The sequence below is a fragment of the Zeugodacus cucurbitae genome, chromosome 4, assembly GCF_028554725.1.
Source record: "Zeugodacus cucurbitae isolate PBARC_wt_2022May chromosome 4, idZeuCucr1.2, whole genome shotgun sequence".
Taxonomy (NCBI): Eukaryota; Metazoa; Arthropoda; class Insecta; order Diptera; family Tephritidae; genus Zeugodacus; species Zeugodacus cucurbitae.
In genome coordinates, this window is record NC_071669.1 from 60,897,758 (window position 1) to 60,922,478 (window position 24,721).

At 31.7% G+C, this 24,721-nt stretch overlaps 1 protein-coding gene across 4 annotated transcripts in view; it reads right to left on the reverse strand.

Moving 5' to 3' along the window:
- The window catches only part of LOC105220753 (supervillin), a 363,739-nt gene that overhangs the window by 289,639 nt on the left and 49,379 nt on the right, over positions 1–24,721 (reverse strand). The window lies entirely within an intron of this gene.

Genomic DNA, 24,721 nt, shown 5'->3' on the forward strand with positions numbered 1-24,721 from the left:
TGTGGACTTGGCAGTTACGTGACTTTTTGATTGAATTATTTTGCTCAGAATATTTTCTCTTTGTTTTTGTAAAAATCCGCAATTTGAACTCGCTCTTGACTTGCAAATGCTCTCTTACATACATAAAATGCTTCGGTATGTTTGAAAAGTATATGAGAAAGTGATTCGCGGCAACAAGTGGATTTGCAATATGGCTGGAGAATGGAGAATTTGAATTTTACATATGTAGATATGTACATATTTATCAGAAGATAAGACGTTTTAGCATATTTGCGCTCACTTGAGAATACATATAAGACACTTGAAAGGCGTTAGCTTAAATGATGAACTGATTTTGATTGATGTGCGGATAATGCATGTATTTGTTCCATAATATATTTTTTATCGCCTTAAAAGCTTTTTTCAAAATCAAAATCCATAATATACTGTTCTTCTATCCGACAAGGTCTTTAAGGTTGCCAGATTGATTATATAAAACATAAATTAATATAATATTTTTTTTTAAAATTTTGCAATAATATATACATATTAGGTTGTATTTTTGTCTTTTGAATTTCACCGTAATCGCAATACTATACATCTTTGAAATGTCTTGGCATAACCTACAAAACGACGCTATGCATGATTAGTTTGGATAATGCGTTCAACAGTTATAGACGTGTAAACATGGAGTTCACTAACGTTGAAATTCGCGCTATTTTAAAGTTTTCCTTCGTTGAAGGCAAACCCGCTAGAGAAACGTTCCGTGAGATTAATGGTGTTTTGGGGGATGGTACTCTATCACTTTCTACTGCGGAGGACTGCTTTCGACTATTCAGAGCGGGTGTAAACGACACCATGGACCGGAAGACTAGCCACCGGAAGACCTGTGACGACGAATACCGACATCGCCCAGGAGATAGGAGTTAGTCACCAAACCTTTTTAAACCAAACCAAAAACCTTCTGGACCGAATAAACGCTTGCAATATGCTGCTGAAACGGAACGAACTCAACCCATTTTTGAAGCGGATGGTGACTGGCGACGAAAAATGGATCACATACGACAATATCAAGCGAAAACGGTTGTGGTCGAAGGCCGGTGAATCGTCCCAAACAGTGGCCAAGCCGGGATTGACGGCCAGGAAGGTTTTGCGTTGTGTTTGGTGGGATTGGAAGAGAGTCATCCACTATGAGCTGCTCTCATATGGCCAGGCGCTCAATTGTACCATTTACTGCGAACAACTGGACCGCTTGAAGCAGACAATTGACCAGAAGCCTCCAGAATTGGCCAACAGGATGGGTGTAGTGTTCCACCAGGACAACGCAAGACCACACACTTCGTTGATGACTCGTCAGGAGCTACGGGAGCTCGGATGGGAGGTTTCATCGCATACATCATATAGCTCGGACATAGCGCCAAGTGATTACCACCTGTTTGCCGCATAACATACACCTTAGTGGTGTAAAGTTGAACTCAAAAGAGGCTTGTGAAAAGCTGTCCGAGTTCTTCGCAAATAAGGAGGGGAGCTTCTACAAGGTGGTATTATGAAGTTACCGTCTAGATGGAAACAGATTATCGAACGAAACAGCGCATATTTGAACTAAATCCGATCACTGTAACACTTTTTATAAAACATTGAATAAAGAGCAAGAAAGTGGAAGGGAGATATATCAATAAAAAAACGACTGAGGAAAATATATCTAAAAATATATGAAAAGTGTTGACAACTAGTTAAAGCAAAATAATTACCATTTCATTAACGAATTCTTCATAGCAAATATATTTCTGCTACGTTTATATAAGCATTTTTTTATAAAAAACATAGGCTGCCAAATATTTTTTTAAATATAATTATTTTCCATACATAACTGAAATTTATTTTACATAAATAAAATTCCACATATAAAAAAAAAACTATTTAGTTTATGATAAACCCAAATATTTGCGAAAGCACGCCTCGCTGCCAACTAAACCACCAGTTTTGACTCAAGCGCACAAATGCTTCCAGCGCTCAACACTTGTTTTCATGTGTGATATTTGACGCGCTTGCCAGCACTCAGCGTTGCCGAGAGATAAGTATGTATGAATGAGTATCAGTATCAGTTCATAACTACCGGTTTGCGGTGGCCAGTCAGTAAGTATTTGGCGTTTTACGTTTCGCGGATGTGGCACTTTCACTTGGGACCAGCGCAACGAAGCAAACAATAAAAGGCAAACAAGATGACAACTATAAATGGTTTCATATAGACAGGCATATACATATATAGACAAGTATCTATTAACTGTTTTTCAGTTAATTTGCACGTAATTTTCATTTGGCGGCGATAGTTATAAGACTGCCGCAAATATTTTTTCAATTTTAATTTTTAATTTTCGCATTTATTTTCTTTTTATGCCGTTACCGCCTAAAGAAAGGCAGCGGCAGCCCATGTGTTGGCCATAGAAAAAAGGTTAATTGATTTTAAATTGCCAAAACGTTTTGCTTTCAGTTTTGTAATTGTAACGATCGAGTGGCGGTGATCAGAGATGGAGTCGTTTGCACTTGTTGTGGTGTAAAAAAATATTTAAAAACATTAAAAAAAGGAAAAAAAATGATTGCATTAAAAAGCAACAACAAAATTAATTAATATTGGAATTTTATTATTTTCAACATTAAAAAATTTTAACTCAAAATTTATATAAAGAAAAAAATTTTGAAATTGAAAATTTTGAAAAAAAATTGAAAATTAAAAAAATGAAAATTTTGAAAAAAAAAATTGAAAATTAAAAAAAAATGAAAATGAAAATTTTGAAAACAAATTGAAAATTTAAATAAAATTGAAAATTTTGAAATAAATTAAAATTTTGAAAAAAATTTAAAATTTTGAAAAAATTAAAATTTAAAAAAAATTTAAAATTTTGAAAAACAATTTTTTGGAAAATTCTCAAAAAGAAATATAAAAAATAATGGAAAACTTAAAATTGAAAAATTTAAAATAAAATAAAAAATTTCTTTAAATAATAAATAAACCAAAAAAAAAAACATGTTTTAAACCAACGAAAAAAGCAAAAAAAAAAGTTTTCTCATAACTTTCAGATTTTGATTCCTCATTTTTAACATTTCTTCATTAATAAATTTGAATAAAATTGAACTTGTTAATTACCAACATAATTACAGCACAACAACAAAAGTTTGATTACTGTGTGTATATTTGTGGATCATACCACCGATCACTAAGCGTTCGTTGACGGCCAGCGATTTGTCAGTTAAACAGCTATTGCCCTCTTGGCGATCGACCTGAATTGATTGCCCTTACAATAAAGTTGTGTGATATTCAATATAGACCCCCCTTCTCTTCATATTCATTGTCGTCGTTTTATTCGTGTTTTGAGTTAATTATCGTTTTCAGTTTCATTCAAATGCATTTCATTTGCATTTACATTTGTATGGGAATGTGTTTATTTGCTGTATTTGTTAGTCATTAATATTGAGTTTATTGATCCGTCATCGGTGTTGCATTCATTTCGTCAGCATCTTTAATTCAATAATTTTTTTTATTTGCTGTGCAGTATAATTTTAATGACGTCTTTTAAATTTGTTTTAATTATGCCGTTGGCAATATTTGTGTGTGTTTATTTTTAGTTTTTATGTTCATCATTTATTCACTGGTTTAATCAGGTTGAGGTTGCCGCAAAATTTGTTTATTCACCTACTGTGGGGTGATTTTTACTGATTTTTTTCTTGGAAGCAGTTCAAGTTTTGGATAAACATTGGTTTTTGTAGTATATTTATTTATTTGTACTTTTTTATTTTAAATTATGCAATTAGCAACTTGTTTTCGTAATATACAGAAAACATTAACTCAAGTATGAATTAATTTTTAAACAGAGTTGTATACAGGTAAGCTGGGTGATTCTTTTTGGAACATAAATAATGTTAATGAGGAGATAATTAAGTAAAAATTATATTTTTTGGTCAGATCTATATTATTAATCAAGCTGAAGGACTCTCCCTCTAAGAGAGTTAATATTGGCTAGACATAAAAAGATATGACAGAAAACTGTCATTAGTTCTGAGATTTTTTTTAGTGTCATCTAATTGTGAAACATGAGCTTTGGGGAATCTCCATCTATGGTTTCTGAACAAATTTGTTTAAATTGGTCGTTCCAAGTGTATGAAATATATCATTACAATAATCAGGTTCCAATCTAACAGCAAGATCAGACCTCGAACTACTATAAATTCCCTTATGAAGTTATATATCTGATTATCTCAACAATAATATCGTTGATCTCTTATGAAAAGAATAATAGAAATCGAATTTTGCAAATATTTACAAAAAGTTTGTACTCTTGTACACCACTTGACTTGGTGAATCAACTCAATTCTTTGGAAAAATCAGTGTTCGCGTTGTAGAATTTGAATATTCGTCATCATGGCTGATCAGCAAATTCATTCTTAACAAGTAAGGAAGGGCTAAGTTCGGGTGTAAGCGAACATTTTATACTCTCGCAATTTATTGATGTAATTTTATAAAGACAACACAATTCGACCCATATATTCGGCATAAAGTTCAATAGAATAACGAAAATCATCATAAATAGTATATGGGGACTGAGGTAATTCCTAAACCGATTTCACTCGTTTTCACCACCAAGATACAACGTATCGAAGACTATACGCTCACTTAATTTAATATTACTTATAATTAGGTATATGGGATCTGGGGGAAGTTATGACCCAATTTTTACCATTTCAGGTACAGAGAGAAACTGTTATAAGAAAAAAATTCAGAGGGAATGAATTACATTAAAATATCTGAGGGATTTACCTATATTTTCGGTGTAAAATTAACCTTAGGCACTGAGTTCTTCATGTTTGATATCAGGGGCCTTGAAAAGTCATGGTTCGATTTTGACAATTTTTCCACAAGTGATGTCACAGCTCAAATACAGTATTTGTGTAAAGTTTTATTCCGCTAGCTTCATTGGTTCCTTATGAATACATTATAAAGTGAACGAATCAGATGGAATTCAAAATTGGGTTATATGGGAAGTAGACGTAGTTGTGAACCGATTTCGCCCATATTCCACCCGTGTCATCAGGGTGTCAAGAAAGTGTTATGTACCGAATTTCATTGAAATCGGTCGAATAGTTCTTGAGATATGGTTTTTGACCCATAAGTGGGCGACGCCACGCCCATTTTCCATTTTGTAAAAAAATCTCAGTGCAGCTTTCTTCTGCCTTTTCTTATGTAAAATTTGGTGTTTCTGACGTTTTTCGTTAGGGAGTTAACCCACTTTTAGTAATTTTCAACCTAACCTTTGTATGGGAGGTGGGCGTGGTTATTATCCGATTTCTTTCATTTTTGGACTGTATAAGGAAATGGCTAAAAGAAACGACTGCAGAAAGTTTGGCTTATATAGCTTTATTGGTTTGCGAGTTATATACAAAAAACCTATTTGGGGGCGGGGTCACGCCCACTTTTCCAAAAAAATTACATCCAAATGTGCCCCTCCCTAATGGGATCCTATGTTCCAAATTTCATTTTCATAACTTTATTTATGGCTTAGTTATGACACTGTATAGGTTTTCGGTTTCCTCCATTTTGTGGGCGTGGCAGTGGACCGATTTTGCCCATTTTCGAAAGCAACCTCCTCAGGGTGCCAAGGAACATGTGTTCCAAGTTTCATTAAGATATCTTAATTTTTACTCAAGTTATCGCTTGCACGGACAGACGGACAGACGGACAGACGGACGGACAGACATCCGGATTTCAAATCTACTCGTCATCCTGATCATTTATGTATATATAACCCCATATCTAACTCTTATATTTCTTGGTGACACAAACAACCGTTATGTGAACAAAACTATGATACTCTGTGCAACAGGTTGCGAGAGTATAAAAATATCTAGCTACAAATTTAGTGAGATCATATACGTGAGTAATTTTGGATATTGAATACTTTTCACATTTAATTTTTGTTGTTATTGTTTCTAAAGACAGACAATTAGTAAGGCAGGCTGGTGAAGTAATTGTTGCAACTCTTCACCTCCGCCGTTTAACTAATGTAATTTAGAAGAAACTGTTCATAATTAAAATCTCACGAAATTGTATTGGTTGGTTTCTAATCGGGACGACATTCCTTATAATATACACTTAAATGCCAAAAACTAACGTTATTTGACAACAGCGCACTCTACTGGATATTTTTTATGACAATTTAAATGAACATTAACTTAAAGGAAATTTCTCGTATTCGAAAGACTCAAAATATATCCAACTCTGAAAAATTTTAGAAATCATTTTTCCAACCAGAGAAATTTACTATAATTTCAGAAAATAAAACAGAAATTGTTATAGAGTGATATAAATATATGTACTTATACGAAGTAGAGGTGCATTCAACTGGCATAAAATGCCTTGGTTTGGTAACATTAGACCATATTTTGTGTTATACAACTAGTTTGCATATAAACTATTTTATAATTACGTGCTTTCCATGACAATAATATGAAATGAATAATACAAGAAGAAGAAAAACAATTACCGGTGTCATTGTCGCCCGTTTACCGGAGCAACGTTTGTGACATAACAGAGGTTGCCATATCTAGCTACACTACACACCTTGATACACATTTACATATAAGTAAATATGTACAAAACTGCATACTTAATTATGTAAGTAGTCGTGCATTTTCCATAATTATTGTAGTCGAGTAAAATTAACTCACTGCAGCACGAGTGCAAGCAAGTTTCAACTATTGCATATGCTTTTATTTAAATATAGGCATGCATATACTCGTATGAATGTTAGTATGCTTGTTTGTATGCTAGTTGCATATTTAATTTTCAAAAGCGGAAGTTCTACACTAATTATTTCCGTTTGCTCTGTGTGTGCGCAGTTTACGCATGCGCCGTAGCACATGGTGGCGGTCAATGCCAAATGTCATTAAGCTTCGGAAATAAATACAAACAGACATACATATACGTATATATTTAGATATTCAGGTATGTGAGCGCTGCATTTTAGTTCATTTAGTAGCGGATGCATTTATATAATAATTGAAAATAATCTGAAATGCTTTGTGTATTTAAACTCTGTAAAGTGGCTATATTATACTCGCTATTAGAAAAAACGCAACAAGATGTATGAAGCTCACTGCTTTTCATTTACAAAGTAATCGTAATAATAAGTATGACTTGGAAGGATGTTGTTAATTTGTAGCAAGTGCAACAGTGGTATTTAATTATATAGTATTTTTTCCACATTTAATAAATCTCTGTTTAATTTAATGTGCATGGTATCATCTTGTTATTGTAAAAAATTTATAATAAATAAACATCTTAATAAATTTTATCAAAGTGATCCATAAACACTTAATATAGATCCGCTAACTAAGGAACTTTATAATAGATAACAAAGGCTCATTTTTTATCCGCCACCGTCTTCGATTCGCCGCTTCTCTGTTGGCTATGTCGTCCTCTCTTATCAAAACTTTGGTATAAGAAAGCAACAACAAAGTTATTCAGTTGAATGCAATACAAGAGAGCACGTACTATAATCGCTTACTCTTCTTTCTCTCTTTTTATATGACAGTCTCCTTTGATTTACACCGGTTGTTTGTTCGTTTCATAACTCTACAAGTTTTGTCAAATCAAAGACAGTTAAAAAATGATGATTTAAGATGAGGGGTTACATTGGTTTCGTGGGTTCGAAACATATTTTTTTTTTTGTTTTTGTCTTATTAATTTCTACATCTCAAGAATATTATCCTAAATTTTCTAGTCGATCCGAATGATAGTTTCGGAGATACAGCCTTTGCATGGTGTGCGCTCCAAGTCAGGTATTAATGTGTGGGAACTGTGTTTTCAAGGACGATTGTCTTGATGTTCTCGAAAACTACTCAACTGATCTTGATGAAATTGTGCACAGGTGTTCGAGATACAATTTACTCGTGTTTGGACGAAGGATTCTTTTTTTTTCAATTACAGCTAGTTATTTAAAAAAAAATTTCAAACAAATTTGACCGAAATTTTTATTTTTTTGAAATAATAATTTTGGCAGACATTCCAATTTTTACTTTTTTATCTTTCCTTCGTTCAAGCACAAGTTTATGGTCTTAACTAAAACACTTATCACACTTGTCTTTCATTTAAAATGATCCCGTCAGGAGTTATGCTGACAACGCGGTCGCACCTTTTTTCCGAGGGGTCACCGGAAATGACGTCACAATGGACGGGTGTTAATTTTTTTTTTTTGAAAATTTCAGAAATTATTCTTTAAATATGTATCTATAAGACAGAAAAAAGTTTGAATTAAATAAATAATTTTTTACATAAAATAAATATTGACAATAGGCCTTTTTTTACACGACAAAACCCATGCGTTCCATTAAAATATCTAAATTTTAGCAATCATATGCTGAATGAGTAACAGAAAATAGCATTAACTTTAGCTTTTAAAAATGGAAAAATTATTAATTTCAATACGGATGAGATTATATATATTAAGAGAAGATTAGCTGGCAGAAGTTATATTAGTTATGATTTTTTATAGTAATTATATATATTTTTTATTTTAAAATGAGACACAAAGCTCCCTAAATCTGTGCAATGTTTCTGATTGGCATGAAAATACTAATTTTCAAAACGTTGTTACAATTATGCTCATTTATGATCTTTATTGAAGACATACACCCGCGAAAACAATAACATTTTGAGATATTGCAAAATCAAAGAAAAAAATAAAGATTACATTGAAATAGAGACCAACCACAGACATTAGGCGGTTCAAAGAGATTTTACTGCACAAAAAATCATTAAGATCTAGAATTGATTACGAAAATCTAGTCTTGTTCATAAAAGATACTAAACTTAATCGAAATCATTGAAGAAATTCACTGAAAATCTAATATATGTAATCTAATATATGTAACTGACGTTACTCATTTTTAGTCTACGTGTGTTTCCCTTTGGGAAACAGCCTTACAACATACTCATTTTTAACACAGAAATTTACACGTAATACTTTACTTTAAAATTTGAATCATAAAACCCTTATTGCGAGTATCCATTGCGAGTAGAATATATTCCAGATGATTATATATATTTAAATATTTTTTCTTCTTCAACGTCCCACAAAATAAAAACCCCAAGACATGGACATGCTTTATTATTAATTTATTTATAAATTTCTTTTACTCAATCCCCCGAAAAGCAATATAATATGTATAAATATACAAAATTAATGGAATCACCTGCAGATTCCACAACGTCAGTGACTCATAACGAGGACAACACATAAATTTTTAGCAATTCTTCTTCTATATCTTAGATGCTCCCGCAGAAAGCTTCGTAATTTTATTTAACTTTCAGACATTTATTGCTTTAAAAATGGCTATAAGAATACATAATTAATAGCATGAATTTATTAAACAAAAACAAATATTTGAAAAATGTGTATACTAAGGGTGCTACAGAGCAACGGGGCAACTGTGGAAAAGTTGCAGAAGCTAATTTTTTCTATTTTTTATTTTATTTTATTTCCACTAAGCATGTGTCTGCCATAAATAAATACATTTTGCTCTAGAATGCTGACACTTTGAAGTCACGCGCAATTGTGCAACCTTTTGTAGGTGTGTCAAGAATATAATATAATGTGTGTTTGTATGATAATTGGTAAAAAAAAAAGAAAAAGTAAAAAGTGGATAAATAATGTGTGTTTGTAGAGAAAATTACTGAGACAAATCGATTTAGCAGGAACAATTATTGCAGAGATTAGAAACTCATATTTTTGCCGTAATTCAATTTAATAAACCGAATGAGAATTAAATATTATATATATGAGACGAAGGAAATATTTAAATTGTTATTTATTTTTTATTCTCGTACCAGTGGAAAATCGTATCAAATTTAAAAAAAAATATAAAATGAGATTGTTTTGGATATCTTGTGAGTGCTGGAGATCCACCATAACTGAACTTTGCATCAAAATTACCTAGGCCGTGGTAAGAAAAATGGCTATGATCCGTGGCATTATGCAACGACATTGAATAGACTTAGGACTAGTGCATTAACTCAAAAAAGCGACTAACTCAAGCTTCTATTTTATACAATAGAAACTGCAAGTATTTACACATATCAAATTACTAAAATGTTTTATAAAAACTCAAAATTTTTCTTTGTTAAATATAAAATTCTTTGGTCTTGCCGTCACTATAAACGTAACCTAATACACATACTGCGATTCTTACAGCAATACAGATAAATAATTAAATAGTTTTTCTCTATTTACTTCGCTTTATGAGCGTAAAATGCCATTACCTTCACTATGACAATGAATTTGGTCAAGGTTTTTGGTTTTATATACAAATTGAGTTAGCTAAATTGCTATATAAAAGAGAATTATGTTTATATATGTACATTAGACGAGGGGTATACATATCTCTGCATGCATGAAAAATGTCTTAATGAGCGTACAATTAGTATTTAATTCAAGTAATCTGGCGTATACAAAATGGAATCAACAATGGAAGCTTATATGTTTACACGCCAAGTCTTTTGTATCTCTACATACATTCAAATTATATATACTTTTTTTAATTTTTAGAGTTTTTAAACTCGAAATTATTAGAAAATGAAATTGTAATAAAGTGATTAAGCACTTAAAACAACAAATTTTTACATTTCACAACAATTATAGAAATATAAAAAAAGATTTGTAACTAGAACGTGATGTATTTGGATCGTTGCCTACATTTTGGCGCAGCGTGGATTGTTTATTTATTAATTTCTTATCGAAGGTGTGACACCTATAATTTTGAAAATTTTTGTATTATATTTCAAAATGAAATCTTTAAAATATTACTTTAATCTCAAGATAGTTACTCAAAGAAAGCGACTGTTGGCTTAAATTTTACATTAAACAAAAAAGATAAAAATATGACCATTTGACATTTCTGTAAATCAATGTCATACACTTGAAGCCCTACCTAAAAGTGGTATTGTTCAGTGTTATAGAGTACCAAGAAATATATTATTAGGTGTAAAAATTTGCTTCCGCCGGTTTTCCAATAGATGCCTCTAGGGTCAATCACTGATCGATTAAATCGTTTTATATCGATCTTGGACATTTGTGTCAATATTAACCCAACAGAATATTTGTAGAGATCTGTTTGCATCCCAAACTTATTCTCATCTGAAAATGTCACTTTTTGGGCCGAATTCTTGACATTTGTGGAAACTTTTGTTTTTCTTTTTTAATTCCAAGAAAAGTGCGGCTGAGGCTCATCGAAATTTGGAACCGTTTTTATACAAAAAAAAACTTAAATTTACAAAAAAAAGCGGCGGAAGCAAAGTTGTAGACCCAATATTAAATTAAAAATTAGTATATATCTCAAGTTCATATAATTTTTTTCAGATTTTCCTCAATGTTAGTCTCTGCAAAAAACGCACTAATTTCATTTGCTTACTTTTTTGTTGTAATTACCATAAAAATGAAAGATGCCAGCGCGAAAGAAAACATGGAAGTAAATATACGACCATTGCTTAGCACTTACCTAAAAAGAAAAATATAAAATATTATTATAACAAAAAGTTAGCAGTTGTTGTAAAAAAGTGTAAATAAAAGTTTTCAATCTAAACTAAAGTACATTAAAATAGATAAAGTGCAGAAAGTAAAATTTTTATACTGCCATTTCCAGCATAAAAACTATAAAGAAAAGTAAAATATCAAAATGGACAGAGTAATTGTAGTAGATGGAAGAAACCCGGTTTTTCTTCACCATATTTTGTGTTTTAATTAATTTTACTACTGCTTTTCACAATAAATTTAGAATCATAAAAACGAACGTAAGATCGCTGCAAGTTTTTCACAAAAAAATAAATAATAAAAAATGTATTAAAAAAAGGTGGCAGCAATGAACGTGCGCCTCGATAAGATCAGACGTTCAACACCTCACGCATTGCAGTGCGCACAACCGGGTATGGCACGGCACGTAAGCACGCATGCACGCATGCAACGCACACACACTGGCATAAAACATGAAACTCAACTTCAATGAAGATGCGCTTGCGCATGCGCCGCTGGCAAGAGAAACTGATACAGTAGGAAATGCGAGTGCTGTGCCGTGGCGCTAATGTGTTGCATAATAATAAAAAACGCAGTCTGTCAGAAATGAGGAAATTGTTTTGCAGCAGCGCCCGGCCGGCAGTTAAGTTGGAACAAATTGAATTTAATTGAAATTTACTACATTTTTTTATTACAAATTCAATTGAAAGCGAATGGAAATGCAATTTCATTGGCCATAAAATCGAGTGAAGAACTAAGCTATGAAAATGGAAAGCTGATTAGCACAAATTGAAAGTGCGGTAAGTCGGTGAAAAGTTAAATTTATTGGAGTAATTATTGAGATTAGGATAAGAAATGAGTGGAAATAAAGATAATATCTCAAATAAAATTGTGAATAGTGGTTGAGAAGTAGGTTCAGCTCTTCTAAAGAGTTGAATAAAAACAATTCAGAAGATTTACCTTCTTTTAATAGGGTTGCATTGGAAGAGTTTTGAAATATTTTAACCATCAATTAAATCAGGAATTTCAGAAGATAGTAGGTTATATGAAGACCGAAATTTTTTTCGTCATACAATTTTTTAGAAAAATGACCGTTATTTTTGGTGCCTGCAAACTGTTTTTATTGCCTTTTCATGTTTTGAGTAAGTTAAAAGTTATAAAATGAACGTTAATATATGAGTTGTCTCCAACGTATTGAAATGGTGAATGAGTCCGGAGTATTTTTCTTAAAATTATAAATTAATTAATAAAATAAATTAAGAAAAAAAAATATTAAAAAATTCTACATAAATAAAATAGAATTAATTAAAATAAAAATAAAATTAATTAAATTAAAATTAATTGAAGTATAAATAAAATTAATAAAATTTCAATCAAAATATTAAAATTAAAAAATGCAATTTAATATAAAACCTAAAAATAAATGCGATATAAATTTTTTGTATATTAAAAATATAATTAATTTTTTTATTTGTATCTAAGTAGGTATAAATTAAAATGTCTAAATGTAGTAGACAAAAATATTTTCAATTAAAAAGTATTCAATGAAAAATAAAAATGTTTAATTAAACGTTATTTAAATGAGCTTTTTAAATTAAATGAATTTAAATTATATAAAAAATATTATGCAATTAATTTTCAACTAAATTACATAAAATGTGTTAAACAAAAATATTTTAAATAAAAAATTAAAATAAATTTTAATTCTCAAATTCACAGAAAAAAATTAAATTTTTTTATATAAAATCTAACTGAATTTTGAAAACAGCATAAGTCGATATATGAAAAATTTATAAATTTAATTAATACAATGAAAAAATTTAATTTAATTTAATTTAATTTAAAATAATATAAAAAAATTTAATTGAAAAATTTTATAAAAACACTAACAATAAGGAATTTATCTGCAGTAAATGAAATTTACTTTCAAAATTGATTAAATCAGTTACTACCAATCAACTTTAAATTGATTAACCTTAAAGCGCAATCAAACCAAGCTAATAAAAATCAATTGAAAATTGTAGATATGTATGCAATTAACAGATATGTGCATAAAACAATTAAATATACACATATATACATGCAAATACATGTATGTATATAAACATAAATGCAAGTATGTGCACAGTAATTGCTCAAACTCCACTCAATAAACACTTTGCAAACAGACATGAACACATAACAAACGCAGCTGCACAACTGAAGTCGCTGTGGCTACACATATCCATATATTATATTGTAGATATATATATATATATATATGTATATATATACACAAAGAAATAACAAACATGTAAAAATCATTTACATATAAAACAAAGGTTTGTACATATGTATGTACGATCAATAAACATTTATTAACCCATACGCGGTGGAGATCACAAATTAATTAAAGTTGAAAGCAACAAAGACTTTGGCACACCAGCGCACAATCTTGAAGGTCAATCATATTAATGAATGAGCCGCGCTGCGCTGCAATGCTGTGTGTAATTGCCAAAGAAGAGAACGAGAAAACGACACAAAACATAATTCATTTGTATGTGGAATTTTGGTTTTTTGCTGCAAAACGCTAATCACCACTTTGGAGTAATGAATGTGGGGGAATACGAGTATAAAGAATCCGTATGACTTGCGGAAAACATTTTTTGAAATTACAGACTTGTATGCGGAATTAAAGCGAAAAATTAGTAAACAAATTGATTGTTGAACACTTTGTTGCTTTTATTGAATTGAATTTAATAAAAGTTCTCATAATGTGACTCAAAATTTAAAAAATATATATATTTTTTTTTCAAATTTATAAGGTTTTTGTAACCTGAAGATCTGGCGAAGAGAATTAAAAATTCAACAGGTTCCAGCTGTTCATAATCAACCGATAATGACGATAATAAAATTTACCACATTCTCGAATAAAAAAACAGAATCCCAATTCACATGTGATCTCCCCGATATCGTGAGTATAGCACAATGTATCCAGAGAACCCAGTAGATCGGTAGGTTGGACGATCAGTTACGACGCCCCAAAATCTCATTCTCGTGCCATATGCTAAAAGAGCTGTTGAGATCTCTCGAAGACTTCAGTGAACATCATTTGATGCCGGAGACATGGTCTAATATGCAAAAAGAGTTGTTGAGGGCTCTCGAAGAACTTAATGAACATCATTTGGGTATTCTGGACCGCTCAAATGGTGCCGGAGATATGGTCTGATATGCAATAAGAGGTGTTGAGATCACTCGAAGAACCCAAGGAACATAATTTGGGTATTCTGGACCCCTCAGATATGGCCAGACACATGATCTTCGTAAACTGCTCAAGATCCTCTAGTGAAAATTGTCAACTCTTTTCAGCTACTGACTGGTGCAATCCAAATTGAAGTCATTAACATAAGACAATTAAGCTTTTCCATTATATACAATAATTTATAACTTTCAACCTCCCGAAATATCGAAAAAAAAAAAATTATTATCTACCATATCAACATTTCCCTCATCTCGATTAAATTGTATTCTTAGTTACTAAGTAAAAATTTATGTATAATTTTAATTCATCGATCGATCATGTCGGCTGGCGCTCTTTGGTGTGCTCCCGCATATACTGATTATGAAATTACCTGACAAGCTTAATTCCACAACAGATAAATGAGTACACGCGCTGTATTGAGTAATCAAAAAAGCACCGAAGAATTTCATATTCAGCCATAACTCATGCAACATATCAAATGTATATAACAAAGTGATGGATGAGCTGTAGTGTTGTTGGTTTTTTATGCTTTTTAAATTAAAAAAAAAACTTAATTTTTATTTTATTAAAACAACACATGTGTCTCGTTAGCGACCTTTATCCATTAAACCCCCCTTGATCTTGGCGATCTTGTGATCTTTGCACCAACAAAGCATTACGAACTCACACGAAAACACTGTCAGACGACAATTTTGCGGTTTTGACATTTGGGTTCATATTAGCAACGGAAATCTAAACCACAACTTATATTATAAGTATATTCTCAGTTTGCCGTTACATTAGGTCAACAGCGTTTGCAACATTTGATCTTAGTTGACTGATCGTGAACTGTCAGTAATGTGTAGTACTTGATACAGTTAACGGTAAGCATATGTTGTGGTGGTTACCGACTTTTGTGGTTTGCGCCATAGACCTCTAAGCGTCTGAGAAGTTAATTTTACAATGAATGCTGAGTTTGTGCATCTTCACAGTTGATTGAGCGCTGAACGTGTCAGTGATCTTCATCTTACTAAACTCGTAGAAGCCCACTAAGTTACTATAGTCATTATTATTTAGCTTGGCAACTGTAGCGAGTTCACGCAATAGCAGCGCTTCAACATAAAGGCGGTTCAATTTATAGATATAATATTATAGGTACAAATGTTGAAGTGATCATATGGCTGGTGATCCTACGAAGTAATATGAGCTGTCATAGTTTAACTGTTTATTTATAGGCGGCTTATATATTTTTCCATAGAATTTTATGCATAAATACATATCTGAAACTTAAATCTGAATCATCTTCTTTACCCTTTTCCGCATTGTTTCAGTCAGTGTTTCCAGGGAGTGTACGTTGACATTTTCGGAGCAAAAAAATATGATCTTCACATACCTACACCTTTTTTTTTGCGGCATGGCATTACGCAATTGTCATGCGAGACCGTCCTCATCAGAAATTTATAGATATTTGTGTGGATATGCGTTTAGGCTAAGCCATTTGAGAATATGTGGCATTATTTTTGCTTAAATCTAATAAACATTTATATATAAAAAATGTTCGTTCATATTCCCTATGCAATTTGTAAGCTGTTATCACGCGATCTGGGTGTGTTTTGTACCATTTTTATCTTAATTTTTTTCTTTGAAGCAGCCAATCCCAGTAGCATCATAATGCGTTTCATCTTTATTTTGTCGAAAAATCACGTAAAAAGCCTTTCATAAATTATTGCCTTGAATTTCCTTCTATAGCTTCCGAATATGCCGATAAAGAGACGGCAGTCTAAGGCTGAATACATAGCGAATCAAATCGCAAAAAAATGAACGAAGTATATTATAGAGAAATAACTGTTTCTTGCTTAGTTTCATCCGATACAAAACTTTCCGGTGAACAATGAGAGAGATAAAAAGAGCTAGTTGAAGATTTGTATATTGGTGAGCTTTCAGGATCTCTGAAATCTATGTAGTGCTATATTGAAAACTTAGTGATGATATTCCGCGATCTATTTATTACCAATGACCCTTCTAATAAAGCTGCACCCCATACTAAATATATTCATTGTAAATCGAATGCGCACTTTTTCGCCAACATTGGATTGTGACTGGTGTTCGTAATAAACTTAATATTTGTAAAATATACTTGAATATAAATAAATAGAAATGTCACGCTTCATTGATATCAGCCAACACCCAGGGAGTATTGCATTTCTTGGAATTTTTTTGTATTGAAATATTATTATGTGGAATTATTTTTCTTTGCTTAACTAGCACTATATATATTTGTATATTTGTTTATGCAGCTTTAGGTGCCAAGTGCAATGTTTCTCCATAAAGAAAGCAGTTGTCGTTGGACATTGAATGACATTTGATTTGTTTGAACAGACTATAGAGGGAATCAAATAACCAAAGTGTCATCGATCTGATTCTGTTTCAGCGAATGGAACGAGCGGGTTTCAACTAACGTACTGATATATGAAGGTGGTTTTGAAGAATTTATGAGTAATTATCAACGAAACATTGTCTTTTGTAATCAAAACTAACAACTCCCATATTTCGAATGTCGACTGGCAGTAGAATTGACTCAAGACTTTCCAATAGGGGTGTAAATTACATACTAACTAATCTATAATCATTACTAGTAGAGAAGTTGATAATAGGTTGGACTTGTAAATGATCAGAAAGATCAGGAATGATTACCAAGATTACTGCTTCTTCAGTTCTTGACAAAGATCTGTTTGAGATGATCCGAAATATCGTTGTATTTTTAATGTGTTAAATAAGACATGCTAAATTTTTAATAAAAAAAATAAATATTATTGTTTTTGCCGTGAAATTTGAGAAAAATTTTATATAATTCAGAACATCACGTTATAGAACTGAAATTTGATAACTACTTGGGAACATAATGATTTAACTGGACGTTCGTTTAACAAGACACACATTAAGAAAAAGGGTTTAACTATCAGTATTATAACTAAAGGGAAATACTGTTCAAACTAAAAATTCATTTGTAATAACAGTTGTGAAGATCATGATCGACGAAGTGCTTTCAAATTTCGATCTTCCCAAATTTATTATCTTACCGATTTTTTTACGATTTTTTTGTCGGTTCATTCATTCAACTAAAGGGTGATTTTTTAAGAGCTTGATAACTTTTTTAACGCATAAAATTTGCAAAGTCTCATCGGTTCTTTATTTGAAACGTTAGATTGGTTCATGACATTTACTTTTTGAAGATAATTTCATTTAAATGTTGACCGCGGCTGCGTCTTAGGTGGTCCATTCGGAAAGTCCAATTTTGGGCAACTTTTTCGAGCATTTCGGCCGGAATAGCCCGAATTTCTTCGGAAATGTTGTCTTCCAAAGCTGGAATAGTTGCTGGCTTATTTCTGTAGACTTTAGACTTGACGTAGCCCCACAAAAAATAGTCTAAAGGCGTTAAATCGCATGATCTTGGTGGCCAACTTACGGGTCCATTTCTTGAGATGAATTGTTCTCCGAAGTTTTCCCTCAAAATGGCCATAGAATCGCGAGCTGTGTGGCATGTAGCGCCATCTTGTTGAAACCACATGTCAACCAAGTTCAGTTCTTCCATTTTTGGCAACAAAAAGTTTGTTAGCATCGAACGATAGCGATCGCCATTCACCGTAACGTTGCGTCCAACAGCATCTTTGAAAAAATACGGTCCAATGATTCCACCAGCGTACAAACCACACCAAACAGTGCATTTTTCGGGATGCATGGGCAGTTCTTGAACGGCTTCTGGTTGCTCTTCACCCCAAATGCGGCAATTTTGCTTATTTACGTAGCCATTCAACCAGAAATGAGCCTCATCGCTGAACAAAATTTGTCGATAAAAAAGCGGATTTTCTGCCAACTTTTCTAGGGCCCATTCACTGAAAATTCGACGTTGTGGCAGATAGTAAGTCTATTCATGATGAAATGTCAAAGCATACTGAGCATCTTTCTCTTTGACACCATGTCTGAAATCCCACGTGATCTGTCAAATACTAATGCATGAAAATCCTAACCTCAAAAAAATCACCCGTTATAAAAATCCGTTTAGGGAGTTGCTCTATCTCCGCACTATTGTTCAAAAAAAACAGCATTTATTTCTTTATCGCTTCAGTATTCACTTAATAGCGTCACGCCTTTACAAACACCTACGAAACAGAATTTGAACAGAAAATAAATTTTTTATATTTCCTGTTAGCTATTTGTACATTAGACAAATCCTCGTATTCAAAGACTATATTCACTTGAGCAAGGTGATATATTTCTCTTATACCACCTTTTTATTAATTCCAACAACTTTTTTGTACGAAATTCAGCGGGGAAAAGGTAAAGGTGCGTAAAAAATTAATATTTGAATATATTTCATTTGAGATGGGTTTGTTTCGTAAACTGTTTACTTTATTTATTACATCCACCCGCCCTCACTTGTCTTTACATTTCGCTCAACTGACCATCAAAATTCTAACTTTCTCCCCCTCCACATTTGAGTGAATTTCGTATGATTTTTAATGTCAGCGATCAATTACAAATTTCAATAATTCATGCGTTTCGCGCTTCACGCACAATCATAATAAAAAAGTAAAAGAATTAAATTGCCTTAAAATTTCTGATAAGCCCACATCAAATGGTTTGTTTTGCTTATTGTAATTTTTTTAGACCTTTTTTCTTTTTCATTTCACGCATGCCTGCACGCAATGCATGCAACACTGTGGGCACGCAACAAATGTGGGTACAGGGAAAAAAGATATTCCGAAATGCGTGTCTGTGTTGCCTGTGTTTCTGCTTGTCACCAATAAATCATTGTTATTTTTGTGCCTTAACTTGGTTCACTCGCGCACCCTACCCTTTTTCCGTGGCATTCCTTTTTACATTTTTTCCTTATTTTTGTTTCTTCACTCGATTTATTATTCATGCATCGGTATTTAATTGTTTTGCATATCGTCGTAACTGACGAACAATGCATTTTTATGCGTTTTTGTTGTTGTTGGTGTCTGTTTTTTTAATTCTTATAAGAATTTTTTCTCAACTGACTTAAAGTCGTGCTGTCAGGTTTGTTTTTATTTTGTAATGAAGCGTGCTCCTTTTTGTTGAGAATATTTTTAACGCAATTCATCGAACTGTCAGAAAGGGTTTACAAAGACAATAACTGATATTAGCATAATGTTTTTTTTTCGGCGATTGTGTCCGAATGTGTAGACGAAAGTGTTGGTATGTGACCTTCAAAATCTGACGGATGATTTTTTGAGACGATTTTGTTTTTATTTTGGAACGCAATTTGTGATTTAAATTAATCTATTTAATTTTATTTCAGAACAAATTGCAACATTATTTCCAATAAAATCTTGATAAACATGACTTATGACAGACAGATGACAGTTAAAAACTGGCATATCAATAAAGTAAACCGACAATAGTTCGTCTAATTGAAATAACGCTGTAAAAGTACAACAAATTTGCCACAAACAAATGCCATTACAGGAATGTAGTGTCAATGAAGCATGATGCAATCTTCGATTCTTGATAACTCACCGTTCATACTACATAATTTTTATTAGTTCTCAGCATAAAAAATTCAAATACCATTCTCCCTACCTGCTTACAGCCTTTCGAGAACTAAAAAACACCCCTAAAAAACTACAGTTTCTCAGCACATCCCTAAGTAACCTCAAAGTCAGTGATTCAGTAACGGAAAGCAAAAACAAATAACCGAGAATTACAACTAATCATTAAAAGTGCATTGAAGTGCAATTGAATTCCTGGCATATTTAGAGAAGGATCAATTGATGCTTGTTTGAGATAGGGGAGAAATGAAGCGCCGCACTAAATGCATAGGAATGTAAGAGGAATGCATGCAGGTAACTCACAAAGGATCTAATTAATAACGTGAGAACGAGGGATTGTGACATTCCAATGGTTCTTAACAAGAAAGTGATTATGAAAGAAAGAAAACGGTGGTAAACTAAAAACAAGAGCGGCAACGACGTAGCAGCAGTATGGAAAAAAGTCCATACAGATTTAAGAGATTGTTGGAAATATTTAATGTATTGAATTTCTTTTAATTTAGTATTTACTCGATTTAATTGACCAACTATAAATATAAATTTTCTAAAGAAAATTCTAATTTCAATTAAGAAAAGTAATTTAAATAGAAATTTAGTAGAATTAAAATATTTTTTTATTAAATTTTTCGCATCTCATTTTATTATTTCGAAACTATTCAGATTAGATCAAAAACAATTATAGATCACACAAATTGATTACTATGCCTAAATATGTATGAATGCGTGATGAGACGACATCACTTGACTTTTTGAGTACCGACTTCAAGAGCTTGCCATCTTTTTCGATGATTTTCTAATTACACAATACCATATACAGACAGGTAAGCGAGCAAATAAATCGAAATGCCAAACAAGATGAGTGACAGTTGAGTGGTGAGGAGAAAAAATTGAAAACGGTGAGACTCAAAAGTATTTATGTTTTATAATTACCGTTAAGAACCTTTTCTATTACACTTCAAAGAAGCGAAAATAGTTTTCTATAATATGTTTACACTTTATTAGGCATTTCAATGAGTAGCCTACGCTAGACATATATTTGATTGAGTTACTTTTACGGTAATAATATTCGATATACGTTACAGCAGCTCAATTATGGATATTTTTTTAATTTATTTAGTGTCAATTGTTATCTTTCTCAATTTATTTACTGTGCATTGAAAACCCGTTGACACTTCAATGTTTACTTTGCCGAATTTTTCAATTTATTTGTTGATTACTTTTTGTCCATTCATCATCACGATTTTTTTGTAATTTCATGACAATCATATTTGATTTGATTTCTTCTTCTTCCTTTGAAAATTAGGTGAAATATCAATAAACTCTGACAGAAGTGTTTTTGCTGTTGTTGTTGAGAAAATAATTGATTTTAATGGTTGAAGTCTCCGTTTGATTATTTCCAATTTATGAAAATTAAAATTTACGAACAAGTGGCAACTCTTCGCAGTTATAACTCCGATAATATTACTCTTAAAAGTTTAATTTAATACCTAAATTGTAATTTATTATTTATTTTATCAAATTAATTTTATAGATTTTTATCAAATAGGTGGCAACCCTTTTCAAAAACTGTTTTCAGCTGTAAGATTAAGTTCGAAGCCTTCTCAGGTATTATTTTAACCTGTACGCTGCCTTAATGGAAAAAGTAACATATTTTGACTAAAAAATTCTAAACAGGTGGCAACCTCTAAAATTTAAAAATTGTCAGTTCTAGCTGAAATTAAAGTTTTAAACTGTTTTTTATACCTAACTAAGTAGAAATTAAAGCTGCGTTTAGAAGATATTTGAGAAAAACTCAATCAATAGAACAATTTTAAAACCTTCTTCAGTCAGCCTTCACTGTTCTTATACAGTATTGCAACAAACAATGAAAATAAACAATAACAAATAATGCACGAAAAAATGCTGTTCACCTTCAATTCAGCTGAATGCAACAACCTTTTTCAATTCTCATTCAAAACAACTTTTTTTGCAATGTTGCCACATTGTTGCCTTTTATGTTTGCATAGTTCCTGTGTCAGTCTACGTTTTTGCTTGTTGCGACTTATTTGATTTTGCTTTTTTTGCACAATCTTTTTTACAATTTCGGAAACAAACTAAGCAACAGCAATAAGGTAAAGCAATACAAAAGTACCGTTATTGTACTGCAACTAATATGTATGTACTCATGTCTACTTTTACCTCTCTCCTTTTTATTTATTCTATGGAAAAGTCAATGCAGTTCGTTGTGTTTGAAGGAGAAATTGTACGCACCTGCTTTTACGCCTCTCGTCGGTGCTGGCTTTTCAAAGCCAACAGAATGTTACAAACTAGCAAAGTCACATTGTTGTATTTTTTAACCGTTTTTTTTTTCGTTTTTTACTATTTGCAATGTGTACAATTTCGTTATTTATTTAAGTAGGTAAAGGCAACGGTTTTTCTCAATTCTAACGTTGTTTTACTATTTGTTGTTGTTGTTTTTTTGATTTTTATACTCAGCGCTTTTACACACGTAATTGGTTTAATTTGGTTTGGTGCGTACAAACTGATTGACTTTTAAGTGTACGAGAGTGCATGTGTCGGGATGTGTGGCAAGTAGCGGCGGCATAGTGTCGCCGCCAGTCCAATTGGCATGACGTTGCACATTCAAAGTTGTCGATTGAATTTGTGTTTTTCTTACTTTTTTCTCTTTTTGATGTGAAATAAATATCTGCGTGAAATGCCTTTCTAAATCGTGTGATCCTGACCTAATTGTGTGTTAGGTAATGATATTAGCTCACAATTGCGTTGAAATTAACCAATAAAGTGTTGTTTTGGTCTGTGGAAGACTTTAAGATGACAACTCGTTGAGTTGGAGTGTTAGATCTTATGTGTTTTTAGGTTAGATTGAGCTGTTCTCAACATCTAGATTAGATATTGGTGATGAGATGAGATAATGTATATAACAAACTGCTTTTGTGGAAAGATCATTCCAAGTTCTTCTTCAAAAAGGAATCTTTGATCAATTAGACCGAAAAGAATTACAGGAAACATGAGTACTATAGATCATTCATACCATATACATATATACAGCTTACAGCTTAGGAAAAAAGTCTGAATAATCTCTAGAACCTGGGTATATATTCTATTATTTCATTTATCAAATACAGTAAAACCTTTAAAGTTGGACACCCTTATAATTTGGACACTCGCTCAAATTGGACCAAATTATCTGTAGCAACATAATATAATACAAACAATCATATCTTCATAACATGGGCACTCGCGTAACTTGGGCAAAGGCACTTAGACAGGTTTTACTATAAATCTAAAATAGTTTTTGACAACTTGTATGATGAAAATATTGTGAAAAATTCTCAAAGTAAACTAGGCATCTGTCTTATATAAAGATCAGACAGATCGACGACATTTTTTTGTCCATATCATATTTCTAGTTCATTCTGGTAATTCTTGAAGGTATAATTCTGACTAAAAAATAGTTTCTAATGGAAAATCTATGAAAAAATTTATGGTGTGAATATTTTGATTTTTTTTTGAAAATTGAGGTTATTGAACTTCATAAGAAATCTGTCGGCAAACTATAGAATCACTTCCGGTTATGAAATTCTATTTTATTAACGCAACATTTAAGTATTTATTAGACTAAATATGCCATAAATTATATTCTAATATTATATTTACATACATATATATTTATTTACCTCACAAGCTAACTTTAAAAAGTAATTATTTCCATTAAAATTCTATAAAATAAATATTCATCAATATTATTGTATTAGACACGTGCAACGCAAACATATAAAATATGCGCTCCCCAAAAGCAATAAAATGTGACAGCATTTGTTATTCTAAAGACTTCTAAGCGCAGCGCTTAACCGCCAAAGCAAAGCTCAAATCAACGCTTAAGTGTTGCACATAAATTCAATGGTTGACAAGTTCATTGGATATACTAGGAAATTACATAAAATACAAAAATAAGACAACGAACTGACACATAACATGGAATCTACAAGTGTAGAAATATTTATGAAAGCCATAAAAGCACTTTTTACGACCATGTAACATATTAGTAGGTGTATAAATGTTGTAAGAAAGAAAACAGAAAACAAAAATGTTGTAAGATAGACAAAAATAACAAAAATGTTTTAAAACAGAAAAAATAACAACAAAAATGTTGTTCAACAAGTGTTATCAACAGTTGTTTATTACAACATTCTAGAAATTTTCTGCTTTGTGAAAATTAAAAATTAGTTTCGATAATTATTTGAAGTTTTTCATAGTCAAAAGCTTGCTAGAACAAGCTTTACTGATCGACTATCAACAACCTCACATTGTGTTATAAATTGCTGCATTAAGTCGGATGACAACGGCTTGGCTTGCAACAAGAGGCTTAGTCTTCGTTTTAGTTTACTTTT